At 41.1% G+C, this 12,020-nt stretch overlaps 1 protein-coding gene across 1 annotated transcript in view; it reads right to left on the reverse strand.

The window, feature by feature from the left end:
• The window catches only part of trim37 (tripartite motif containing 37), a 34,893-nt gene extending 33,905 nt beyond the window's left edge, over positions 1-988 (reverse strand). Inside the window, exon 1 of the mRNA XM_080855149.1 lies at positions 596-988. The gene's annotated coding sequence lies outside the window, so the exon portion shown is untranslated. The remainder of the gene's footprint in view (positions 1-595) is intronic.
• Positions 989-12,020: the final 11,032 nt, after the last annotated feature.

Consider the following 12,020-nt stretch of genomic DNA (forward strand, 5'->3'; position numbering starts at 1 on the left):
CGATTGGACACAAAGCTAAGCACGGCATATGGTTTAATAAGCCGTAGGCTGCCTTTAATTCTTGCCATAAAGCAACGCAAAAGGAAAAAGTAAACGTAACCTATAAGATATTTAACATCGATGCAGTAAGCAGTACACATAACGTTACACCTCACGGGATGGACGATGCTATGCTTCTGCTTAGTATAGCAAACACCTGAACGTAGAGCACCCATATAGTTTCATAAAATAATACACTGCAAACGAATGCACAAAGCTGTTAGGTGCAACATTCAGACAACTGGAGTTCACATGCTATACTACAGAGGGAGAGAGAAAAAAAAATAAAAAAATATTAATTTCAACTGAGCTGCATGCATTCCCATGAGTTTGTGTCTCCTCGGCCTAACCAGGGTGCGAACACCAAAATACACACGAACCCCACACTGTTAAGAATACAAACACATGGTGACAAACAATGGCGTGTGATGAAAAGCACAGGTAACGTTAAGCAAGATTTCTGGCCTTCAAAACACACATTCTGGCGTTTAGTAAGCTAACTGTTAAGCTAGCCCACAAACTGCTAGCTCGCTAGCCTCACATTTGTGCCACCTACCTTCAAAGACAGCCCGACTGGATGTCAAACGGCAATGACAACAGTCGTAGTGCAGTCCAGAAGGGGCTTCGGATGATGGAATCCACAATTATAATTATAATTCTACCCAATTCTCTGTTCAGTCACCACTATAACCTAAATCCTGATAGTCTGCTAAGGCTAACTGCCTGCGAGTGGGTTTACCTTACGTTGTGGTTCCACAATGATTCCAAAACAGTGGGAGAATGGGAAGGGAAGCAGGGTAGCGAGGCAATACACTTGCTAAAATGCAGCAGACTATCTTTCTCCAAAAAACATCCGGCTTTCAGCTAAGAACAAAAAAAGGCATAAAAATAAGCAACCCTGTCACGTCCGCTTTAATTGCTTAATCAAACATTTCCGAAGCTTGCACTAAAGACTTTATCGTACGCACTGTGTGAAAGCTAGCTATGATACCTGCTTGTCAGTCACTGTCAGTCACCATGGGAAACCGCTGCGTCCACTCTCGCGACTACTTGCACAGGCGCGTGATTCGCATCCGCCAATCAGGAGAACTCTGGCTCATGGACGACACGCCCACTCCCCAGTGTCACCATTATGTTTGTCTTTATTTTACGGTAGTGCGGCCACCATAGACATGTATAGATAGACACCGCCTCCACTGCTTCAGCCCGTTGCCTCGGCGAAACGCGTCGCCGCCATTTTGGGAAAGGAGCTCTCTCCCGTCAGAGGTCTGTCAGACGTGTCAAACAAGCGCAAATTGCCAGGAGCTGCGGTTTTTCTGGATAAAAATCACGATAACCTTTTACATTTCGCAACCAATTTCATGGAGTATTCAAAGGTTTATGCTCTACGTGAAGTGTGTGAAAAAGATTTGCCTCTACGTTACTTTGAATCTCGATAGTCAAATCGCTAGTCATACATGTGCATGGGTCTATGATAAACGCTCACTTTACTTTCAAAACTCGTGCATTTTGAAAATACTGAGAAGATCTATAAACTATCGAAATAGTGCTTCTTTAGTTACTAGTATTGACCATCATTAAGAGAAAGAGCATACATCAAATAGTGAGAAACTGGCAGTCAGTGTGTTTTTCATAGTTTAATTAATTCCTTTTCAAGTATGTGCATTAAGAAACCTTGAACAGTGCAATTGGCAATACACAGTTATTTCACAATTATATATTGTGTCAATTGCACTGCATAGATCTGAAAATGTTAAGAGCATGATTGTATATTATGTCAAATTGTACAAATGTACATATATATATATATATATATATATATATATATATATATATATTATAATATGCATATATACTTATACTTAAAATATATTATATTGTATCACATATTATATATATCATATGTTATTCCATTGCACATTATACTGAGTCATTATATTATATTGTATTATATATATGCTATGTTATTTATATTACAGTTCAACTATTGAGATGTGTAGGCTATGTATATATTGAGATGTGTATATTTTTACTGCTATAGAAATATATAGATTTTTTTTGTAGCCTAATGTTGATTTGTGAAATAACTGTGTATTGCCAATTGCACTGTTCAAGGTTTCTTAATGCACATACTTGAAAAGGAACTATTAAACTATGAAAAACACACTGACTGCCAGTTTCTCACTATTTGATGTATGCTCTTTCTCTTAATGATGGTCAATACGTAGTAACTAAAGAAGCACTATTTCGATAGTTTATAGATCTTCTCAGTATTTTCAAAATGCACGAGCGTTTATTATAGACCCATGCACATGTATGACTGGCGATTAAACTAGCGAGATTCAAAGTAACGTAGAGGCAAATCTTTTTCACACACTTCACGTAGAGCATAAACCCTTGAATACTCCATGAAATTGGTTGCGAAATGTAAAAGGTTATCGTGATTTTTATCCAGATAAACCGCAGCTCCTGGCAACTTGCGCTAGTTTGACACGTCTGACAGACCTCTGACGGCAGAGATCTCCTTTCCCAAAATGGCGGCGACGCGTTTCACTGAGAAGCAGTGGAGGCGGTGTCTACCTATACATGTCTATGGCGGCCACGATTAGGGACCATGCTGCTATTGGTCAATCTGCGATTTCGACTTCCGGCTCCAAAAAATATGCGCATTTTCAGCGCTTGCATGTCAAGAAACACAATTACTAGGTTTCACTCGATTCACTCGATAAAATGGTACACAATTAGCATTTTCAGCGCTTGCATGTCAAGAAACACAATTGGTATGTTTCACTCGATAAAATGGTACACAATTAGCAGTTAGGTTTCAGTCGATAAAATAATAAATAAACTTTTTTTCATTTAGGAGACAAACTGCCACACAACTAGTAGAGAAGTTTCAGTCTTGCTTCAGCAGGGAGACGAACCTACAATCTTCTCGTTTCTAGACTGCTTCTAATTCCTAAACTGCTTCTCTACCTCCTAGACCACTGTCGGTTGATAGTGAGGGGATTATTTATTTGGTATTTGTCCGGCCCATAAAATTAATTATTATTTATTATTATTAGTTAAGGCACTGGTAATATTGGAATGGCCCATACATACACGTACCAGTTTAGGCAATGTACAGCTAATATTGGCATGGCCCTTACATGTACGGACCAGTTTAGGCACTGTACAGCTAATGTTGGCATGGCCCTTACATCTACCGACCAGTTTAAGCACTGTACAGGTAATATTGGCATGGCCCTTACATCTACAGAGCAGTTAAAGCACTGTACAGCTAATATTGGCATGGCCCTTACATGTACCGGCCAGTTTAGGCACTGTACAGCTAATATTGGCATGGCCCTTACATGAACGGACCAGTTTAAGCACTGTACAGGTAATATTGGCATGGCCCTTACATGTACGGACCAGTTTAGGCACTGTACAGCTAATATTGGCATGGTCCTTACATATAGTGAGCAGTTAAGGCACTGTACAGCTAATATTGGCATGGTCCTTACATGTACGGAGCAGTTAAGACACTGTACAGGTAATATTGGCATGGCCCTTACATGTACGGAGCAGTTAAGGCACTGTACAGGTGATATTGGCATGGCCCTAGTTAGCAGGTAGATTTCAATCGATAAAATAATAAGTAAGAATCATTCGTTGACATTTACATATTGATTTAGCAGACGCATCAGCAGGGACACTAATTGACACACAAGTAGTAGTGGAGTTTTAGGCGTCGAAGCAGATGCTTCAGCAGGGAGACGAACCTACAATCTTCTCATTACTAGACTGCTTCTTATTACTAAACTGTTTCTCTACCTCCTGGACCACTGTCAGTTGATAGTGACAGAATCATTTATTAGGAATTTGTGACGCCCATAAAATTAATTATTATTTATTATTATTAGTTAAGGCACTGTACAGCTAATATTGGCATGGCCCTTACATGAACGGACCAGTTTAGGCACTGTACAGCTAATATTGGCATGGTACTTACATATAGTGAGCAGTTAAGGCACTGTATAGGTAATATTGGCATGGCCCTTACATACACGGACCAGTTTATGCACTGTACAGCTAATATTGGCATGGCCCTTACATGTACGGACCAGTTTAGGCACTGTACAGGTAATATTGGCATGGCCCTTACATACACGGACCAGTTTAGGCACTGTACAGCTAATGTTGGCATGGCCCTTACATACACGGACCAGTTTAGGCACTGTACAGCTAATATTGGCATGGCCCTTACATATATGGACCAGTTTAGGCACTGTACAGCTAATATTAGCTGTACAGTGCTTTAACTGCTCTGTAGATGTAAGGGCCATGCCAATATTACCTGTACAGTGCTTAAACTGGTCGGTAGATGTAAGGGCCATGCCAATATTACCTGTACAGTGCCTTAACTGGTCCGTAGATGTAAGGACCATGCCAATATTAGCTGTACAGTGCCTTAACTGCTCACTATATGTAAGGACCATGCCAATATTAGCTGTACAGTGCCTAAACTGGTCCGTACATGTAAGGGCCATGCCAATAGGGGCGCTACTCAACATTTTTAAATTTTATAGCCAATTCACTGGCGTAAATACGTCCACTACAAACACGTATCATATTTTCATGGAGGTTACTACATGTAAACCAGCAGATACTAATTCCTGCATTCAAATAATATTTTATGAAAGTTTGGATGAAATGGTCATTTATTATCACATAAGCATTTAATGATCACGGCAAACAATTACGCTGCACTGAACTGTAAGTAAAGTTTTAAAAAGTTAAAATAACTAAACCTGTAATTATTTCTTGTGAACGAATATCATTCACGTCTTACTAAACATAGACACTCGAAAGTGAACTAGGTTAATAAGTCCTTTCTGTTTCCTCTTCTGAGCCTATGCAGGTTACGTGAAAAAATATCCAGAGCCCAGTCAAAATGAACGAAACATTTCGGTTTTCTCTAGCTTCCCATGCTGAGCCTATGCAGATCACGTGAAAAATGATCCAAATACTTGTATCTGGCAGATGACCTAATCGTTCACCTCCCGACCGTCTTTGGATCAACGTTTCGTTCATCTGCCGGATATCGTTCAATGATTCGTTCTTTTGCCGGATATCAGTCTTTCGTTCAATGATTCGTTCTTTCGCCAACCGTGTCTTTGGATCTATGATTCGTTCATCTGCCGGATATGGGTATTTCGTTCAATGATTCGTTCTTTTGCCGGATATCGGTCTTTCGTTCAATGTTTCGTTCTTTTGCCAAACGTGTCTGTTTCGTTCAATGATTCGTTCTTTTGACAACCGTGTCTTTGGATCTATGATTCGTTCATCTGCCGGATATGGGTCGTTGGATCCTTTTCCACGTGACCTGCATAGGCTCAGTACAGTCAGCTAGAGGAAACAGAAATGATTCGTTCTTTTTCCGACTGGGTCTCTTGGATACGGGTCTTTGGATCATTTTTACGTGACCTGCATTCAACAAATCATTTCTGTTTCCTTGGCTTAGCCAATGCAACAGTCCCAGTTGTCCCGATGCGCGGTCATGAACGAGAAAAAGAACGAATCTTTTTTTGAGAGGACTCGTTACTCTCGAGTCGTTGTAAGGATTCGTTCAAAATGAACGAATCGTTCACGAACGACACATCACTAGCCATTACTAAAGGCCAATGCCTAACGATTCAAATTACACCGACCACTGCTGTTTAGGGATGGGTATCGTTTGGGTTTTTTCCGATACCGGTACATAACCGATACTTTTAAAACGATACCGGTGCCTAAGCGGTGCCAGAACCGATACTTTTTTTTTTTTTTTAATTAAAGACATTAGGCTTATTTATTGCCAAGGCAAATAGTTTTCTTCAAATTTAACAATATATTAACTGTTTAAGGTATACTATAAATAAAAATAAATACAAAACACTTGGCTTCAAACCTTTTAACTTCAAACTATGAACAATATATTAACTTATAACAACTGTTTACAGTATACTTAAATAAATATAAATAAATACATAACAAACTCTGTACACACACTTCACACTTCAGTAATACTTTTGCAGAAATATGAGCATGTTTGCCTTCAGAGTAAAACAAATATTAATTAGTTTGCATTTATTTAAACCCACTGGTTTCGTGAATGTGTACTGCCCCTTTAAAAGTTTAGCTTCAGGGCCTCTTGAGTTCTCTCCCCTACACGCAATTTTGTTGTTGCATATGCTGCACGTCGCGTTGTTTGAATCTTTTTGTGCGAAATACAGCCACACTTTTGATCGTTTACCTTTCGACATTTTCTCCGTTATATTGATGGCTAGCTCTGTTTGTGCTTGCTCTGTGCAAGGCTGCCTGCTCTTCGCTGTCAGACTGTTGCAATGTTATTGTAGCGTCCAAGTTAGTGCTCTCTTAAGAACTCACATTGAGAAGGAATATCTTTGGATGAGACGGTAGCTCTCCGTTTAATAAAGCGTATCCAACTTCTGCTTAGAACAACCACACTTATCTTGAAACCGAAACCACACGCAAGTCAACCCATTACCATGGCAACTCCTCAACACAAATCCCGTGTCCACTAGTCCCATACGGAATGCAGCGTGAGCGACACAGGCGAGAGTCTATATTGGGAGATGGAGCAGTTTTATATGTGCCCCACGAAATCTGTTATCAACACAAAAAAGTATACAGATCGTACTCAGAAAGATCTACGCCACTAACGTTACTTCTCGTTGGTTATCGCTAGTTTTGTTAAATTATAAAATTTTTAATTAAAAAAAAAAAAAAAAAAAAAATAATTATCTGCTCAGGCACCGAAAGGAAGCACCGACATCTGCGTTGCATTTCGGTCCGGGTAGGTATCGGTTGTATGGAACCGGTGCCGTATTGGTACCGGTTCTCGGTACCCAACCCTACTGCTGTTACAGTTTGTTTTACAAAAACATTGTTATGGTTTGAAATGTGTAACTCGTTTTCACCTGTCAGTGAAGACTCCCTTCCTTTTAAAAGAGGAACATAGAAGTGGAAGAAATAGATCTGTGTGCTGCTTTGGAGAGTCTTGTACACAGTCTGAAGGGCTAGGCAGGAGTGTGAAGAAGAAAAGCTGGTAGTTTGTCTGTATCTGGTGGGAGGGAGAAGAGTAGTGTGGCCATCTATGCAGAGAAATAAGAAATGCCTGCCAAGACACCCCCTGGTTTGAAGTCCTTTTATTGCAATACAGAGTAATAAAGGTGCTTTGAATTACGAGTATTTGGATTATACTTTGGGTTTGTTACACTGATTGGATTGACACAAACAAGACTGAAACATCACCAGCAGAACATTGTGTCCATCCAAAACAAATGGAAACAATCAGTAACTGCCAGCATTCCCCATAACCAGAAGAAAATAAAAACCCAACTCTCTTTTTTGTCCGTAGCTGATGTTCTGTCAGTCACCCTCTCTGGAACCGATCATATTTCTCCCTCTTAGTCTTCCACGAGTAGCTGACCTTTCGCCCCTCACACATCACCACAGCATGCTGGATCAGAGTGTGTGTGTGTGTGTGTGTGTGTGTGTGTGTGTGTGTGTGTGTGTGTGTGTGTGTGTGTGTGTGTGAGAGAGTGTGTGTGTGTGTGAGAGTGTGTGTGTGTGTGTGTGTGTGTGTGTTTGTGTGTGTGTGTGTGTGTGCATGTGTGTGTGTGTGTGTGTGTGTGTGTGTGTGTGTGTGTGTGTGTTTGTGCTATGCCGCACACCACTGAATTTAAACCTCTCCACTCTGCGTGTGGAGCTGGTTAGAGCTAACTTGATGTTGAGTTATTCTCAGATCACTGCAGACCCATTGTGTTATACTGTATGTTTGGAACAACGTGTGCGGGTCAAATCACGTCTCTTATTGATTTAATACAAGACGCAGAATTTAATCTTTCCAGGACGCACTCCGTATTATAAGGCACGGGTGACAACCCCTCAGAAGAGTGTTATCTACTGAAGTCAGATGGAACACTCATGTGAATTAACCACCTTCCAGTCCCCTAGTGGCCAAATGAGAGGGCTGCAGGCCAGGCCCTTTGGGGCAACTAAACCTACATTGTTCTTGGTGTTGGTTTGCCCATATGAATCAGACTAGCCTGATCCAGACTAGGTATGGAACTAAATATTTAGATGGTGATATGTCACAATATTTCTGCTTGCAATACGTTATCGATAGATTCCATCAAAACAGGCCTTTTACAGTTCACTGTCCACTTTACACTATTTAAATTTGGTTTACAATGGCATCCCTTTTTTCCTTCACCTGTGTCTATTAACACATAACACGTCTAGCCCTGCTGGACTAGTCAATAAATGAAACGTTGTAAAGCAGCAAAATGTTGATTTATGCATAACAGTTCTAGACTCTAGACCACACTTTACCAGAATAAATTGCATAGTGAATAAGTATAGATATATACAGTATATTAATCACATATTGTTTAGCACATCTGGAAAGACAGTAGTAGACCAGGGTTGTATAGGCATAGCCTAATGTATATTAACATGGTGACTTTAAAGGCCTCAATATACTTCTGCATCCTTCTCAGTCCTCGAAAAAAAAATGGGCGGGCGGTGGATTCAGGATCGTTCACCGTAACATTGTGTTGGTAGTGAAAATTTACTTTTTAAATAACCATATCTTGCTCAATTTTCAACCGATTGGTTTGTTATCAGTGTTGGGAGTAACGCGTTACAAAAGTAACGAATTACTGTAATGCATTGCTTTTTGCGGTAACGCGGTAATGTAAGGCATTACAGAAAAAAAAATGGTAATATTTACCTCGGTACAAATGTCAGTGGACACTGTACAAGGTCAAAATATGTTAATTGTAACTGAAAAATAAGTCTGAGAGGATTTGCGAGGTGTATGAGCCCCCTACCTAATGTTAGCATGCTACTTCCTACAATCTTAACAACTTGCTAGTGGTGTCACTGCATGAAATGTGGGATTTACGACAGTCTCCGACCCTGTGTATTACCGTAGAAGCGCACATTGGTGTGAAAGCCCCCCCACCCCTTCCCCTTGGCCAGGCCTAGGTTTTGTTATGTTAATTGAATTGACCTGGATTGAACACAACAACCCCCCCCCCCACCCCCCCCACCCCGTCACTGCTTCACCGACTTAAAAAACCTGAAAGTCACAGGTTCGATCCCCACTAGTGGCAACCATGGCCCAAGTTGCTTAACGACTGTTAACGACTCTTAATATCGTCGTAGAATTAGCGCGGGATGCAATGACGCCTTTAAACAACGATGTGTCCCGAAGTAAAATGTTTGGAAACATAAAGATAGCCTATTTGGCTTTGCTGAAAACGCAAATGACGACACTGGAAATCATCAGTCAGCCGTTTAATTCATCAAACTATCAACGCACTGTAGACCCCACATCATCCAACAGTTTATCCAGTTGCTTTTGGACAATCGCCAAATTACACAATATCAAAGTAAATTCCATGGCGATCGCAGGAATGTCCAGTGACAGGACACACATTAATTCGTCCACCGTGGCCTGGATGTACCGATGACTCGTGCATTTCAACGGAGAGCGGTCGCAGGTTTTTGAGAATTTACCAGCTGGATGCCGCTGGGGTGACAGTGGCTATTGGTCCTGGGACCAGTAGGCTTTCGCCTAGGCTACGGTTCACGCTCGTTTCGCTTTGATCAATTAAGATTGGAGGGCTTGAAGGGCCGTATGTGCTGATATTTGAAGTGGTCAAGGGCTGGAAATATAATAGCCTAACAGTTTGCTGGGTGCTTTAATTATTACTGCCTTGATTACATGCAATTGCCATATTATATATTGATCGCTTTCTATGTATCTTATCGTGCAAAGTGTCATTCCCGTTGGATGCACAAACTTGTCATCATGCGTGTGCATTCTGCTAACTGCACTGTCCATAACTATTTAATATGACTTAATTTGAAGCCTAGGTTATTCTCTTATTTTCAGTTGATATAGTGGGATTGTTAGAGGGACGTCACGAATGAGTTTTTAATGAGAGAGCCTGTCAACAACCAATCACCGTCCTCACCCCTTCTAAACTCGTGCATGAGAATCGTCGTCATCCATAGCAACAGAGTTTTTATCTTAAGCTTAGGAGTTGGTATTATCCTTAGTATGAGTAGGTCTCAGAGCCGTTGTGAATCACTTTTAAGAAATTACTCCTACGTAAAAGGTTTTAGCGCGAGTTAGGAGCACTCCTAGTGGTAAGATAAAAGGCTTTGTGAATACGGCCCCAGGTTTTATTGCTCTTAGCTTGCTGTTCTCTCCCTTGTACGTCGCTTTGGACAAAAGTGTCTGCTAAATGACTAAATGTAAATGTAAAGATGGGATGGGCGTGAAAGAAGAGCCGTGCTAAAGGAACGCACCCCAAAACATCTCCTGTGAAACATGTGTGTGTGTGTGTGTTTGTGAGTGTGTGTGTGTGTGTGGAGGAGCCATGCTAGAGGAATGCACCCCAAAACATCTCCTGTGAAACGAATAACGTGTGTTTATCGGAGTGCTGTTTGGAAACCACCCCATGCCTGACTGTAAATGCCATTTCCTTTTGGAGAACAGGGGCCGTATTCACAAAGCCTTTTATCTTACCACTAGGAGTGCTCCTAACTCGCGCTAAAACCTTTTACGTAGGAGTAATTTCTTAAAAGTGATTCACAACGGCTCTGAGACCTACTCATACTAAGGATAATACCAACTCCTAAGCTTAAAATAAAAACTCCGTTGCTATGGATGACGTCGCTTCTCATGCACGAGTTTAGAAGGGGTGAGGACGGTGATTGGTTGTTGACAGGCTCTCTCATTAAAAACTCAGTCCTAACATCCCCCTAATGATCCCACTAAATAAACAGAAAATAAGAGAATAACCTAGGCTTCAAATTAAGTCATATTAAATAGTTATGGACAGTGCACTTAGCAGAATGCACACGCATGATGACAAGTTTGTGCATCCAACGAGAATGACGCTTTGCACGTTAAGAGAAAGAGAAATTGCCGAAAAAAACACAAAAATTGCATGAAATCAAAGAAGTAATAATTAAAGCACCCTGCAAACTATGCGTGAGGCATGGGAGGACTTATGTGTTAACATAAATGCTTCATTCCCTGCCGTGTGTCGCTCTGTCGATGACTGCGAGAAGCGGTGGTATGCGCTCCAGTCACAATGTAGGATGGAGATTGCGGAGTGGACTTTAAAAGAGCCGTCGCGGCTACAGGTATTGTGTCACCAAAATAGGCCTCATGCGTATACTTGCATGTTGTAGTTCAACTGTGCTCCCGGTTGTGGATTGAGGAAGGGTGTCAAAAGCCATGTCTTGCATGGATGGCCACTGTCAGCCAACAAGTGGCATCCAGCAGGTACATGGTGCCGCTCAAAAAGCTGGCGCAGACCGCGCTCTCCATTAAAATGCGCGAATCGTGAGTAGATCCAGGCCACTTCGCAACAATATCCATGATTGTGAAATTTGGATCAAACACTATCTGTGTATTAATTGAATGTACCTTTTTGCGGTTTACAAAGACGTCCTCATCTCTGGATGGAGCAATTATTTTAATGTGTGTTCCATCGATGGCACCCACGACACCGGGCATTCCTGCAAACGCCATGAAATTGACCTTGATCCTTTGAAGTAGGCGATTGTCCAAAGGGAACCGGATAAACTGTTGTACAATGTGTGGTCTACAGAGTGCGGTGATTGTTTGATGAATGAATCGGCTTACTGATGATTGCGATATTCTGAAGTCGTCTGCGTTGCAAAGTTGCATTTTCCCCGTAGCCAAAAATCTTAATGTTATCAAACATTTAACTTCCGGACTGATTGGGTTGTTTCGGATAGTTGGAGACGTGATTGCATCCCGCACTAATTCTAGTAAAATGTTGATGCCTTCACGGTTTAAACGATATCTTCTCAACAATTCAGAGTCGTTCATTGTCTCCAACACGTTACGTCTGGCTTCAGCCATTTTAAGACTTTTTGTGAAT

The sequence above is a fragment of the Sprattus sprattus genome (genome assembly GCF_963457725.1).
Source record: "Sprattus sprattus genome assembly, chromosome: 1".
In the NCBI taxonomy this organism is placed as follows: domain Eukaryota; kingdom Metazoa; phylum Chordata; class Actinopteri; order Clupeiformes; family Clupeidae; genus Sprattus; species Sprattus sprattus.